Source organism: Nanorana parkeri, unplaced genomic scaffold (genome assembly GCF_000935625.1).
Source record: "Nanorana parkeri isolate BGI_ZX_2015 unplaced genomic scaffold, ASM93562v1 scaffold800, whole genome shotgun sequence".
Taxonomy (NCBI): Eukaryota; Metazoa; Chordata; class Amphibia; order Anura; family Dicroglossidae; genus Nanorana; species Nanorana parkeri.
This window is the reverse complement of record NW_017307068.1, coordinates 117,200-132,918: the sequence shown is the minus strand read 5'-3', so window position 1 is coordinate 132,918 and position 15,719 is coordinate 117,200. Positions and strand designations below refer to the sequence as shown.

General features: G+C 45.4%; 1 protein-coding gene across 1 annotated transcript in view; it reads right to left on the bottom strand.

Moving 5' to 3' along the window:
- The window catches only part of TEC (tec protein tyrosine kinase), a 115,651-nt gene extending 110,390 nt beyond the window's left edge, over positions 1-5,261 (bottom strand). Inside the window, exon 1 of the mRNA XM_018564954.1 lies at positions 5,110-5,261. The gene's annotated coding sequence lies outside the window, so the exon portion shown is untranslated. The remainder of the gene's footprint in view (positions 1-5,109) is intronic.
- Between the last annotated feature and the right edge of the window lie 10,458 nt (positions 5,262-15,719).

Below are 15,719 nucleotides of genomic sequence, written 5' to 3'. Positions count from 1 at the left end.
GTATTTTATAATAATACTTATAACCTGCTACTTCTTTGGAGCAATTTTCAGTAAAATGCACCTTCCAAAAGGCATTGAAGGTTGTAAAATTCCGCAACAGATAAAGCACTCATTAATCATAAAAGAAAGTATATACAGTCATCTAAGGTAGACTAATACCATTGTGCTGCTGAATGGGTTATTGAATTCAATTATGCACAGCCAAGACAGTATTATCTCTAGACGCTCATGCACGTGGACTTCAAATTGTGCATCCAGAAATGCAGCTTGTCACCCAGCCTACATTCCCTATAAAAAGGTAAGCAGGACCAGTATGCACACATTGATCTACACCAGGGGTAGACAACCGTGGCTGTGGTAAAACTGCAAATCCCATTATGCCACTGGGGGGGTCATACCTGTGCCTGTCAGTCTTGCAATGCCTCATGGGACTTGTCGTTCCTCAACAGCTGGAGTGCCGAGGTTGCCTACCCCGATCTACACTGGCATATTGTAAAATATGGAAAGTGTCAATTTTTGAAGGTATTTAGAAGCAGAAGGCTCAAGAGCTCTTCTTTTTGTTTTCTACTTAGTAAGGCACCACTGAGAACCAAGCAAGGAGCCAGTTAGATTTTGGGGCAACAGAGACACATATTTATCATGGTCAATGACACACTATGTAGGGAAGGTAGGCTAAGCAAGGCTCCTCAACCCGAGGATTCTCATTGTATCCTATGGCAACAGTTCACAGTAGAGCACGGTGCTCCTGCTTGTCGTAGCAAAGACGTTCAGGAGCTTTTTATGGGCTTGATCCTTTGCTTTTTCTCTCCTAGACTTCAATGGGAAAGACTGAAAATGTGTACTACTAGTCACTTTAGAACATTTTCCCCATGTTTGCAATGCGTTTTGTAACCTAACAATCACTCTCCTCTTAGTAACCCTAGTGCTTGTAACAAAATGAGGAAAGCAGGACTTCACTCGCTGGATGTTGAGCCGTTTATAAGACTGGGGAGGTCAAGAACCATTCATTATGACCCCATATGACCTGCAGCTGCTGCAATGGAAGAGATCATAGTGAACATGGCTCTGATCGTACAACAAAAGACCACAGAACAGTGGAACAGTGAATAACCAGGAAGGAGATAACAGGAAGATGACGACGATTGATGTCACAAATAACTGCTTTCCATTGGCTTACACAAAATGGCTTGAGCTTGAAAGCACATGGAAAAATGAAGAAAAAGGCTTACAAAATGCACATTTATGTGTGTAAACTGCATAAATGCGCATAAAAAAAACACTCCAAAAATGCTTGAAGCAGCTCAAGCACTGTATGATTAAAATAAAAGTACCCTTGCAGTGCCCCCTCCCTCCCCCCACTGCAAAGGTCAAATGCTATTTAAGTCTAGGGTAAACGAATAAGGTGTAATACTTACCTTACTGCTCACTCCGGCTGCTTCCCTCCATCCGTGCGACCAGTATCCTCTAGGATGCTCCGACCAGCAGACGCATGCGGACGTCATTAGTACAATGCAGGGCCAATAGACCCATAGTGAGAATGTGAGGGACCGCCCACAAAGTGTCAGAGAGAAGAGCCAGCTGGAGTGAGTAGTAGAGTAAGTATTACTCTTTATTCATCTACCCCTAGACCTGAACCAGCATTTACACTTGCAGATCAGGGGAACGGGGAGGGCATTACAAGTGTAGTTGTTGTTTTTTTAATTCTGGAGTTCAGCATTGATGCTCATGTCCTCCCGGGGAATAAATAAGTCAGAGTAAACTTACTTTACTCCCACATGTCAGTTCTGGTTGTGATGCAGCCACTCTTCTTGCCAGTTTCTAACCAGTCTTTTTACCACCCCTTTTACCAGCATCATCACATGCAATGCAGGACCAGAGGCCACTGCAAAAATTCTTATGATTTAGTAACTGCACCGCATTCCCCTCTGAAGATTTAAACAATGTGAGTAAAAGGTAACTGTTCTAACAACCATAATCAATGCCACCATCTCCTGTACAGCTTGGTCTGTAGGTAAATTGAGATAAATATAAAAAGTTCAAAAATATAATCCAATTCCTGCATGTATCAGCTGTATACAGTTATCAGACTTCTATATTTTTCATGATAGCGTCCATTTAAGATATAGCAAGTTGTCAGGTTTCAGGAAATAGCTGCATGGTATAGACTAGACTTTCTCACACAGGGTGCCTCCAGAGGTTGCTAGGGGTTCCATGGAGCCCTGGGGTTCCTTCAGAGGTTGTTAGGGGTTCCTTCAGGAGGTTGCTAGGGGTTCCAAGAAGCCCTGGGGTTCCTTCAGAGGTTGCTAGGGGATCCATGGAGCCCTGGGGTTCCTTCAGAGGTTGCTAGGGGTTCCAAGGAGCCCTGGGGTTCCTTCAGAGGTTGCTAGGGGTTCCAAGGAGCCCTGGGGTTCCTTCAGAGGTTGCTAGGGGATCCATGGAGCCCTGTGGTTCCTTCAGAGGTTGCTAGGGGATCCATGGAGCCCTGGGATTTCTTCAGAGGTTGCTAGGGGTTCCATGGAGCCCTGGGGTTCCTTCAGAGGTTGTTAGGGGTTCCTTCAGGAGGTTGCTAGGGGTTCCAAGGAGCCCTGGGGTTCCTTCAGAGGTTGCTAGGGGTTCCATGGAGCCCTGGGGTTTCTTCAGAGGTTGCTAGGGGATCCATGGAGCCCTGGGGTTCCTTCAGAGGTTGCTAGGGGATCCATGGAGCCCTGGGGTTCCTTCAGAGGTTGCTAGGGGTTCCATGGAGCCCTGGGGTTTCTTCAGAATTTGCTAGCGGTTCCATAGAGCCCTACCTTAGTTGGTAAGCTCTCATTGGCAGGGCCCTCATTACCACACTGTCTAGAATTGTATTGTAATTATAATGTCTTCCCTATTTTGTAAAGGCGGCACAAACTGTTGGTGCTATATAAATCCTGTATAATAATAATAATAATAATGATAATAACTCCTAAATAAAACTCCTAATAAAACTCCTTCAGAGTTTGGTAGGGCTTTCATGAGCAGGACTGATTCTGCCTGATTATCACTATTACAAGAGGGTCCTTCTCCCACTAACATGGAGGGCAGAATTTATCAAAACCGGAGCAGACAAAAACTGGAGCAGCTATGCATGACAACCAATCAGCTTCTCTCTTCAGTTTGTTCAGTTAAGATTTGAAAATGAAACAAAGAAGCTGATTGGTTGCCGTGCACAGCTGCTCCAGTTTTTGTCTGCTCCAGTATTGATAAATTCCCCTTGGAGTATATTCATTTCACACATCATACTAGATTTGACCATATGGTTATAAGGGTGATGCCCAGGCTGGTCACAGTGTATAACATGGATAAGATATGTCTTCAGCGCACCGACAAGGATGTTACAAAGTTCAAAGTTCTTTATTATTCTTTATATCGTTTTTATTGTATTCTTTTTTATTATTATTTATATCTTTATATCTTTACTCTTCTTCATCAGCCATGTGATGCATATGCCTGAGGCCCCATTCACACTTGCCACACGTGTGAACATGAGCAGTGTTTTTCGCACATTTTTGCCACGTTTGTTCCACCTGCACATAGGACAGCACAATCATATCAATGGACTGCCCTATGTGCGACAAATGTGAAACAAAAAAGAACATGCAGCTGTTTGAGCTGCGAGCTTTGGGCTTTTTTTGAGCTTGCATCTGTTGCATGTTTTTGTGCGTGCAAGAACACGCATCTTGCTTGCTGCCTTTAGGTGCCATTAACAATAATGAAACTACAAGCGCGACCTGCGACGCGTGCTTTTTGCGCATATCGTGAACACATGAAAAACATGCACGTGCCAACTGTTAAAGCAGAACTCTGGGGAACTCTTGCGGTGCTCGTATGTGTCTAGGTTCAAAAATAACAAAGTTATACTCACCCGATCCTTGGAGCCAGCTTGCTCTTAGACCGGTACCTTCTGTCTCCTCCGCTGCAGCGACGATATGTCCCTCGGCGTCCTCATATCCTTTACACTGTGTTTAGCACATGATAACTCACGGGACTTTAGACCACCGCATCGGAGGAGGAGAGAGGCTCCAGGGACCGATCTAAAGGTGCCCATACACCTTACGAATATCGGCCGATTTTCGCATGCGATCGCATTTTTGACCGATATACGTAAGGTTGATGGGCAGTGTAAAACCGCAAATACTGTACAATCGATCGACTTTTGACTAACCGGACGGTTAGAAAACTTTGGTCGATCGTATGATTTTCGCAAGGTTGGTGGCGTTTCCGTACGTCAAAATTCGTACAATTTACACTGCACATGCGCAGACGAAAATACGTGCGCTCGATTACCGCAATTCGTCCAGATGCTTTCTTTTAATTACCACCGATCCAACCTTGCGACAATCGGGGCAGAATGGGGCCGCTGTACGAAAAACGTACGACGGTTTCAATCATCGGGCGAAAAGTGTCGTCCAATGATCGCAAGGTGTATGGGCAGCTTAAGAGCAAGCTGGCTCAAAGGATCAGGTGAGGTTTATTTTGAACCTAGACACAAACGTGCTTTTAACCCTTTGGAGTGCGGGGGTAGCCCCACTGCAAGGTTAAAGAATATGTTTCCCCCGAGTTCTAGTTTAAAGGGGATGAAGGGTCCCTGTGCGGTCCCAGAGCATTGTTCTTCGATGTGATCATGCAATAAAGAAGACCCTTTAAAACAAGCTTGTTGGCGTGCTGACAACATACCTTATCCATCCTCCTCCCACTAACCTCTCATCTAAGGGGCATGGCTCCCGAACAATGTAAAGGACCAATCTCTAAGGTCTGTGTTTCTTTTAGTATTAATTGAATGATTATTGCTGAAAACCATTTTGTCGTATAGATCGGGGGTGGAAGGAGTGTTAGAAATTGATCTGCTCTGGGTGTCACATTCACTAAATACTCCACATACTTTATACATGTATTTATTGTGATATCTACAACTTATTGATCACTAAAGCATCATGAGCTTTAAAGTTATATTTATCAAAGGATCCCTGAGACTTGGAGAGTATAATGGGTTAAGAAAGGTTTCTATAAAGAGTCAGTATTCACTAACAGCAGACAATTGGTGGGAGGTTAGGACACCTCCTGTGATGACAGGTGATCAGATGACTGTACCTGGCCGAGATCCCCGCTCCTGGCTGTCCTCCTCGGTGTCACTCCCCGGTGTCACTCACTCGTCTGTAGCTGGTACGGAAGCTGCTGGAACAGAAAGGAAAGAAACTTTCATCATGACGATGATGTCCCCGCCCTGCAGAAAAGACTTGCGTTGTAGGTGAACCAGCTGAAGGCTGTCACAGCACGGGCAGAGCCATTCACATGGTCAGCAGTGGTCTGTGTGTCTTGGATGACCTATGGGAGAAAGCTAACTTTATACTTTGTATCATAGAGAAGGAACGTCCGTTATGTAGAGGAAGGTAGATCACCCCCCATAGAATGGCAGGTGCCCGTACAGTGCGAGGAGGGAGTAAAGGGCGTGCATTGTCTATTGCGCAACATCGCCACCTAGCGCCCACTTATCGGTATTACACCATTGGAGGAAGCCGGTTATCTATTACCCAGTCTAAAATGTAGAAAACATAAATGAATAAATGTAAACATAAAAAATTTATTAACCCTCTAAAATCTATACCAGGCCCTTCTCTGTGAGGCAAAAACTCATATTGGTATTTCCTCCTTCACATCAAAGTTCCCCCTTTAAATCAGAAGTCCCTTTTACATCAAAAGTCTCTGCACATTAGGAGCCCGTTCACATCAGAGTCCTCCTTTAGCATCAGAATCCGTTTTTACATCAAAAGATAGCAACAGAATAAATTGCCTCGATATACGGAATCTGAAGGCACCTCTCCCCCTTTAGAATGCAAATTTAGAGGGCTCACGTTATATTATGCCCATCGGCTTATTCACAGTAATTTGGTCCACATTTTGCATCAGAATCCCCCTTTACATCAAAAGCCCATTTCATATAAGAAACCCCCTTTACATTACCCAGATAGCAAGGATAACTTGCCACAAACTTGTGGCAGGGTTAAATTGTAATTCTTGTTAACTTGCTGCACACATTCCTGGCAAGTTGTAGACTTGCAGAACACTTGCAGCACAAGTTCTAGTTGACACTTTTAAATTTGTACCAAATTTGCTTAGCAAGTCTACAGCAAGAGTCCTGGAGGTCTTAGCAAGAGCTCTGCAAGTGTGCAGCAATACGAAAAGCATGTTGATCTGGAGACTTGCAATGCAGACTTGCTGTAATTGTGCAACACAATTGTGTAGCTTGGCAAGTCTGCAATACTTTAGCAAGTCATTTTAAAACTTGCAGCTCAATTGCGTGCTATCTGGGTAGCTACCGCCTCACATCAGAGTCCCCTCTGGCATCAGAATCCATTTTTACATCAAGCACTTGGTGTTTGGTAAGTAGCGGGTCCTTCTGTTGCTGGGGTGCCTTATGCCCATCGGGATGGTCACCATAGCAGTGGTTTATGAATTGCTTGAAATAAAAAAAAAATGATGGATTGAAATGGATGGATTCTGTTATGGGACTGTAGCAAGTAAACAATGGACTATAGGTTCAGAAACATCACCAAACTTGTGCCAGCATTTTATGAGTCCCTCTGCCACAGTGGCACATGAAACATGGGGGTTTTTCACTAAGCTGCCGAACATCTGGATCGGATGAGCCGAACCTCCGGCAGTTCACCCATTGCTGTTTGCCCTATTCTCATATGGTAGAATAGCCAAGCGGCATTCGGCTCGGCTATTTGTCACGGTAACGCGCACGGGTGTCCCCACACCGCATGCAGGTACCCACGCAGATAGACCAAATTAGTGTGACCACACTGGATGAGGTTATGCACAAGGTTTATTTGTTACACAGTAAACATAACTACAAACCCCATCAACCCCCACAGGTTAGCAGTGAAGTAGCAAATACACGGTTGGGACAAACACAGATAGATAGCAGGGCTCAGGATACAGGAAGAGTGGTCAGGTAACAAGACGGGTCGTTAACAGGAGGGCAGCGTGGTACAGGAACAGGATCCAAGAAGAGTGGTCAGGTAACAAGACGGGTCGTTAACAGGAGGGTAACAAGCCTGACGCAATACTGAGCCAGCTTCCTGACTGCAGGGGGGGCCTAAATACCCTCCCTGGAAACACCAGGTGATGGGATGATCACTCACAGCTGGGGCACACCCACAGGTGAGTACTGGAGCTGCAGGTACCAGCATCACCCAGTGGTGGTCTGGTTCCTGACAGTTCCTGGCTGCTGGAGACACCTGCAGGCGAGCACAAGAACTGCAGGACCTGGCTCCAGCGCCACCTGGGGGTGCTCTGGTTCCTGACAGCTCCTGGCTGCTGGAGACGCCCACAGGCGAGGACAGGAACTGCAGGACCTGGCTCCAGCGCCATCTGGGGGTGCTCTGGATCCTGACACTATTCTTCTCGCTACCTTAGAGGTAGCGAGCAGAATAAAAAATTTAAAAAATTAATAAAAGGAAAAAAAAAACAGAGTGGGGTCCCCCTCCTGATCCATGCCAGATCCTTTAGGTCTGGTAGGAATTTTAAGAGGGACCCTATGAAACAAGGTTGTTAAAATTAAATATGTTCTCTTTGGAGGTTAGGAGATTAAGGGGGGACATGATATTCATGTATAAACTATTCAAGGGTGACAGCAACCTTAGTAACAAACTGTTTACGGTCAGCTCCGTAACAAAGACCAGAGGGCACAACCAAAAATTGGTGGAAAAAGATTTCACCACACAGGGCTCAGGGGGTTCTTCACAGTTAGAGCGGTTAAGGTCTGAAACTCGCTGCCACAGGAAGTGATTTCAGCTAAGAGTGTGGAATCATTCAAGAGACTCCTGGACGAGTTCCTGGGAGACCATAACATTCAGGGGTACAGGTATTGGTAAGAGAAAAATCACACATGGACACATATACACGCACACACCAGCTCATAAATGCATACACGCAATAGGTTGGACTTTTATGTCTTTATTCAACCTCAAATACTATGTAACTATATAACCCCAACCCAAGTTAAAAAAAAATGCATAGGGTTCCCCTCCAAAGTCATATCAAGCCCTTTAGGTCTCGTAGGAATTTTAAGGAGGAACCGCACCCACAAAAATGGGGGGAAAAAGTGGGGTCCCCCTAGATTTCCCAGCCAGACCCTTAATCCGAGCACAGGCCTGGCAGGGCAGGAAAGGGGTGGGATGAGCTAGCAGCCCCCCCTGCCAAACCAGGCCACATGCCCTCGGCACTGCGTTCCCCCATGGAAAAGTACTTTGTCCCTGTGCCGATGGGGACAAGGACCTCTTCCCCACAAGCCCTGGGGCGTTGGTTGTGGGGGTCGGCGGGCAGGGGGGGCTTATTTGCATCGGGGTACCCCTTTAATAAAGGGGCACCCATATGCGGCCCCCCTTTGTGAATGAGTAAGGGGTTCTTGTACCCCTACCCATTCACTAAAAGGTAAATACAAATATTAATAAAGAGACCAGATTCTGGAAAAAATCCTTTATTTGAAAAAAAAACACTACAAAGATTTTTGACAATTCATTTATTTTAAAAAAAAAAAAAAATTGATCCAACGATCAATCCTAAGGTCAATCACGACATCCAGTGTTGTCCACCATGACGACGACTCGTCAAAAAAAATAAAAAAAACCCACGCCTGCCGATCCCTCTGCACTCGACGAACTCCTACTGCAAAATGACATTCTGACAGATGCTGGCAAAATATAAACAATTGGGCGGAGGTAGCAGTGACATCACCGCTAGCTCTACCCAGCTGTTTACATTTGGCCGGCACCTGTCAGAGTCTTCCTGGCCAAATCAAAATCTCCCGGCCAAATCAAAACAACAGGGTAGTGCCAGCTGTGATACCACAGCTGGCTCCACCCAGTTGTTCTCATTCAATTACATCACAGCGTCCTCAGGTCATTTACACCCCAAAAGACTATGCCTTTAATTTCACCTTCCATATTGACTCCTCAATTTTCAAAGAAGTTTCTAAGAAATAAAACAGTGATCATTTCTACTGTTTGTATCTATTTTATACACACAGTATGTAAGACAAGATATACTTTTTTAATTTTAATTTTTTGAATGTATGTTCTTTAAGTTAATTTTACAATGATTCATCCAAATCAGAGTGATGTTATATTCGTATTATATGCACAGTTACAAGCACAATTTCACAAACTATACGATAATAGTCTTAGCACTTTTATTTTTGTTACAGGTATTAATCATTATGAAACTGCTTTAAATTTTCACAACAAAATATTAGCTACTGGCATAGTTATAATTAGGGATGTCCCGATACCGATGCTAGCATCGGAATCGGGCCCGATACAGGGCATTTTGACAAGTACATGTACTTGTCAAAATGCCCCGATGCATAGCGCCGATGCTTGCGCTGTTTTTTTTTGTTTTGTTGTTGTTATACTTTACCTTCTGTTGTGGAGTCCTCTGGGCCGGCTGTGTGGAGGAGCATTGCGTTACTGCTGTGGGCGGAGCTCCTAATGTAGGTGGCCGGAGACTGCCTGGAGCTCCGCCCACAGCAGTGACGTGACGCTCCTCCGCTCAGCGCCGCCGACATCCAGCGCCGCAGACGACGACATCAGTGGCAGATACAGGGGGGCAACAGGGCAAATGCCCTCCCGAGATAGAGCCGCTCCCTGCCTCTCCCACCCGCGGTACTGGTGACACAGTACATCCCCGCACAGCCGCTGCGGGGACATACAGCCAGGGGCGGATCCAGAGTCTATTCTCGGGAGGGGCACTGCCAGAAAATTAAGTAGATCCCTGGATCCAGACAAGCCCAGCCTCCTGTCTCCCATGCTGTCAGAAACTGTATACAGCGCGTGCTGGTTACTACCTAAACCGGCGCGCTGTGTGCAGCTTCTGAGAAGAAACGCTATTAGCATTGCGAGGAAGCTGGCTGCGCATTTTGCATCACTCACGCTACGCTAATAGCGTATCTTCTCAGAAGCGGCACACAGCGCGCCCGTTTAAGTAGTAACCAGCATGCTCTGTATGCAGTTTCTGACAGCGGGGGAGAGACGGGAAGCTGGGCTTGTCGGTGGATCCAGGCATCAGGTGAGTATTAAAAAACAAAAATGTTTTATTCTATGTTCCTGGGGACACGTAGGGCTCATTCACACTGGAATCGGCCGGCACGTACAGCTCCGTGCTGTGTGCACAGCCGTATCGGGCAGCTCCCGGGAAGGACAGGTGCTGCGTATGATTAGTATGCAGCCCCTGTCCTTCTCTATGGGTGTATGCAGCCGTACACCCCCCTACGCTCACCCGCCCTGCACGTCCGTACGGGTGCATGTTTCCTTGCTCGGACGCAGACAGGATCCATCCTGTCAGCATACGGGTACGCTCACCCGCACCGATGTACAGGACGGGTGAGCGCAGGGCGGCGTACGGCCGCGTAGTCCCATAGAGAAGAATGGGGGCTGCACTGCATACAGCTGTCACAGACTTTATTGCGGTTCAGTGTAAAAAAAACGGCACAGTACGAGTACTGTGCTGTTTTTTTACACTGAACTGCAGTAAACTCTGACAGTGACAGATGTACAGTATGTTCCCGCGGGGGCTGTGTGGGAATGGGACAGGTGGCTCTGTAAATGCCTGTCACCTGTAAGGAGTGTTTAGCCTGGTGGTGCCTGTACAGACTCTGCAGGCACCACCAGGCCACCACATCCTGCTGTTGGCGTCATTGTAAAGACCCTCTCCTGTGCTCCTCCACTCCACTGGCCACCAAGGACTAAGAAGAAAGAGGTTCTGCAGGGGTAAGGTAAGTCCCTATGGTTGATGGCAGGGAGGGTAGAAATGGTACCTGGCGTTCCGTCTGTTGGGGGGGTGCCAGAGAGGAAGAAGAGGGCCCCGCCCCCCCCGAGATAGTGCAGCTCCTTCCCCCCCGCTCTGCCACCCACAGCATGTATGGGCGGCTGTGCGGCGGGGCTGGAGAAGCTGTCACTTTTAATTTTTTTGTATTTACCGTGTCGCCACCTGGAGCGCCGCCCACCGGAGCAGCCGTGACGCGACGCTCCTCTCCAGTTCAGCGTCGACAACATCCTCACGCGTGAGAAAAATTGTGAGGCACCGCGATCAAGGCAACAGTAAGACAGGGCCTGGGCTTAGTTTTTTGTGTGATCTACTGCTGCAGTGCATTCTATATGTTCTGTACATATACAGTACATATAGAATGCACTGCAGCAATAGATTTACAATTCTGCACTGCTAATCTGAATGGGTTAAATGATCCGTAGTACAACTCCATGTTATGTACTATTATGTACTATGGATCATGATTTAACCTATTCATGTTAGGAGATAATTGTAACGCTATTGCTGCAGTGTACGGGACATGTGTACTGTATATGTACTATGGATCATGATTTCACCTATTCATGTTAGCAGGGCAGAACTGTGAGCGTCACCCACAAGCTGAGCACAGAGACGCGATGCAGCGATCCTGCCCAGCGCCGACTACAAGAGACACCGCGTGAGGCAACAGGGATCTGAGTGAAACTGTGAGTGAGGGAAGCTGGGACGTGGCTGGCTGTAAATCTATTGCTATATTGTTCTGGACGTGTGTAATGTATATGTAGTACACACTTCCCCTACACTTCAGCAATAGATTTACAATTCTGCCTGTTAACATGAATAGGTTAAATCATGATCCATAGTACATAACATGTAGTTGTACTATGGATCATTTAAAGTCGTCTGTCCCTTTAAAAAAAAAAAAGTATCGGTAATTGGTATGGCAAGTACATGCGGGGAAGTACTTGTACTTGGTCCTGAAAAAGTGGTATCGGGACATCTCTAGTTATAATTATATCATTAGCAACTGGATCCATATAATGAGATATAATGCAAAGGAGGTTCTTCAAATGGCTTAGTCATCCAAAAACATTCTGACTTAAAGTGACACTAAACTCTGGAGTTAAATCTTAAATATGCATTCAAGTACTTTAATGAATAACAAAAATGTATCTTATTTGTGTATTACTCGGCTGTAGATCATAAAATCATCTCTGAATTGGTGCCGACACTGTCCTTCCTTCTGGAGGGTGGCTACTTTTGTTCCCCATGGTCCCTGTGTGTGTTGTAAAGTAGTGACCGCACCAAGCTCACTCCCGTGATAGAATACAATGTCAATACAAATTAATAAACTAAATGTGAGGACAGTGTCAGCATGAATCGCATTTTTTTTATTAGTGTACTTGAATAAATTTTTAAGATTTAACTTCTTGAGTTTGGTGTCACTTTAACAACTAGACATGTAATTTTCGTTTCGTTCCAAATGAAAATTTAGAAAAAATGTCATGAATTTGAACAATCGAATGCATCCAAATGTCTGAATTCCAATTAGGCCAAATGAAAACAAATCCGAATGCTCTTTAAACGAAATTGCGGATCATCTGAATTTCTTTCAAAATTAAACTAAATTGGAGACGTGACTGTTTTCTGGTCAATCAGAAAACCCCATCTGAAACTAAAACGCAGGTTAAGATCCAAACCGAACCGAAAGATCCGAATCTGAATAATGTAACGAAAGGGGATTCGGACCTGAAACATGAAAATTCCGAAAGAAAACTCAGCCAAGTGAATAACCCAGCCGAAGTGAAGTGAGCCGAACGCCGTTCCGCTGTTCACTTTGGCCCTGTACGGCTGATTTCAGCCGAATATTGGCTAAAATCAGCCGTACATCAGCTGGCTTCGGTCAGCCAAACATGCTCTGCATGCTCTCTTCAGTCGAACCAAAGGGCTGCTGTACAGGCTATTCACAATAGCCTGTATAGCAACCAAAGGCAGCCAAGCGGCTCAGGTGATCTGAACGCATATGCTTCGGCTCAGCTGAGCCGTAGTGACATGCGAACCATGGAGAATGGTCTATATGCTTCAGCCGTCCGATCCCCATGCAAATGATAGCTGGGCGGAGCCAGCCGTGATCTCATGGCTCGCTCCCCCCAGTTGTAATGACCTGGGGATGCTGACCTGTTAGAAGACTCTGGCAGGTGCCGGCCAATAGGAAACAGTTGGGTGGAGCTAGCTGTCACTGCTAGCTCTGCCCAATTTTATTTTTATTTTTTTAAATATTAAAAAAAATTAAAAATCCTATTTCTTATCAATTGTATTAATGTATGTATTAATTAATTAATGTAAATAATTTTGCGGTCAGAACAAATAGTGCATGCAAATGGAGTTCCCTGACTGGCCACATCCCTCGCTGCAGCGTCTTCACCGTGCCACCCAATTTGATATCTTCTGCCCCCATGTGCTCCAAGATGGAGACTCTCATAGTTTAGAGTTAGGACCGCACTATAAGAGGTGCCTTGGCGCGGCAGTGCGGCTTACACATCCTTTGCAGAAGACGTGTATCCAAACCTCTGTCATTGTCCTTAGTGGTGAGACAAGTTGTTTTACATGCTGGTTTGTGAGTGTGCCATGATGCCTTTCTACTGTACCACTGTTCAAAGCCCATTTCGTGTGCACCTTACTGTATAACTGGTAACAAATTGTTGAGTGCGTTTGTCGTTTGTTTTGCTTTACCGATTTGGTGCAGCGACGCATGGGGTTTCTCAGCTGCCAATGGGACGTGCGGGATCCCTTGTGTGTCTCTGTACCTTTAAGGAGATGGGGCGTCCTCCTGACAGGCCTGCACCCAATTTGATATCTTCTGCCCCATGTGCTCCAAGATGGAGACTCTCATAGTTTAGAGTTAGGACCGCACTATAAGAGGTGCCTTGGCGCGGCAGTGCGGCTTACACATCCTTTGCAGAAGACGTGTATCCAAACCTCTGTCATTGTCCTTAGTGGTGAGACAAGTTGTTTTACATGCTGGTTTGTGAGTGTGCCATGATGCCTTTCTACTGTTTCACCGTGCCACTGTCTGAACCTGTGGGCAGCATGAGGCAAATGCGACCGCTGCGATTCTGGTCATTTCACCAGTACCTGCGCTTAGTATCGGGGGCATTTTCACAAGTACGAGTACTCGTGAAAATGCCCAGTATTGGCACTGGTGCGTCCCTACTTAATATAATGTATTGATTGGGACTTGTAGTCCTGCATAGTTGGTGGTATTCTGCATTGCTGTATAATCATTATATAGCAATACAGAATACCACCAGCTATGCAGGACTACAAGTCCCAGCAATACATTCTAATGTAAATCAGCAATGCTGAATACCACCAGCTTCTCAGGGCAGAAAAAGCGCTACAAAACATTCAGTGTGAACCAGGCCTTAAGCAGCAACATGGTCATCTCTAAATACGTTTATGATACGCCTCCTTAGCTTCATTAAAGATTGGCAAGAAAGTGCTGGTACCCGTAAATATGTAAATATTTATTTCTGGAAACCCACCCAGTTTTTTGGCTAGTTATGTTCTATGTATATTCAACCATGAGATAGTCAGAAAAATGGAAAATTGTCATCAAATACTTACCGTCATTTTTTATTCCTGACTTATCTCCATTGCAGCATACTTTCCCCCCAAGAAAGTGTAGCAACTAGCTACTTAACCACTTGCCGTCCGCCCGTTGTAAAAAAACGGACGGATGGCACTGCAGCATTGGCGGGTTGCCGTCTCCAGACATTTTTTTTCTGCTCGCGCACGCCCCCTAGCGGGCACGCACGGGCAGGAAAGACCTGACCATTGCACACATCCGTTACCGGGTTTTTCACATATAGGCGATCAGCGGCTCCATAGCCCGCCGATCGTCTATATGTGCTCGTTCACGTCAGATCTCTGCTTCATCAGCTTCTTTTGGGGTCCACAGGTGACATTAGGGGTCCTAGAGACCCCTAATGTCTCCATAAAGAGGACCTGTCAGTGTGCCTTTGCTATTATATAGGGGGATTGTTATCCCCCTATATAATAGCAATAACAATAAGTGCAAAAAAATAAATATAAATAAAAAAAAATAAAAGTAACACATAAAAAAGTAAAATAAAATAAAAGTCACATATAAAAAAAGGGGAAAAAACCCCCCCAAAATGTTTAACTCCCCCACCCCCACGTTTACGCGCCTATAAACGTAAATACGCGTCCGGTGCCCCAGCGCGCAAAAATTACAATTGCGCTACACATGTTACATATCGCCGCGAACGTCGCAGTGAGAGCAATCATTTTAGGGCCATCAATCACTGATAACACTAAACTGATGAGCGGTAACAGCTTTTAAAGCGTCGCCTATGGCCAATTTTGGGTATTATCGTTTTTTGAGGTTTCGCGCGCGCACGCAATTTTAAGGCTTGACATGTTTAGTGTCTTTTTACCCGACGTGACCCCATCTTTTATATTTTACCAAAAAATTGGGTAATAATAAATGTTTTATCATTTAATATAGGGGAAACTGTTTTTTTTTTTAAATTTCGGTAATTTTTCCTTAATATAGTAAAAAAATAAAACCCCCAGTGGTGAATAAATACCACCAAAAGAAAGCTCTATCTGTCCCCAAAAAAGGGTATAAAATTCATTTCAGTACAGCGCTGCATGACGGAATAAATGTCAGTCAAAGTACTGCAGCGCTGAATACTGAAAAATGGCCTGCATGGGAAGGGGGTTTAACACCGCAGATGTCAACTGGTTAAAGAACAGGGACCAGATGGGTGGGACTTCAGGTTATTGGCGCTGTGACAGTTATGGGTTCTAGGCACCCCAATACTAATTAGAAAATCCCTTGTCCCCTTGCTGAAAATAAGCCACTT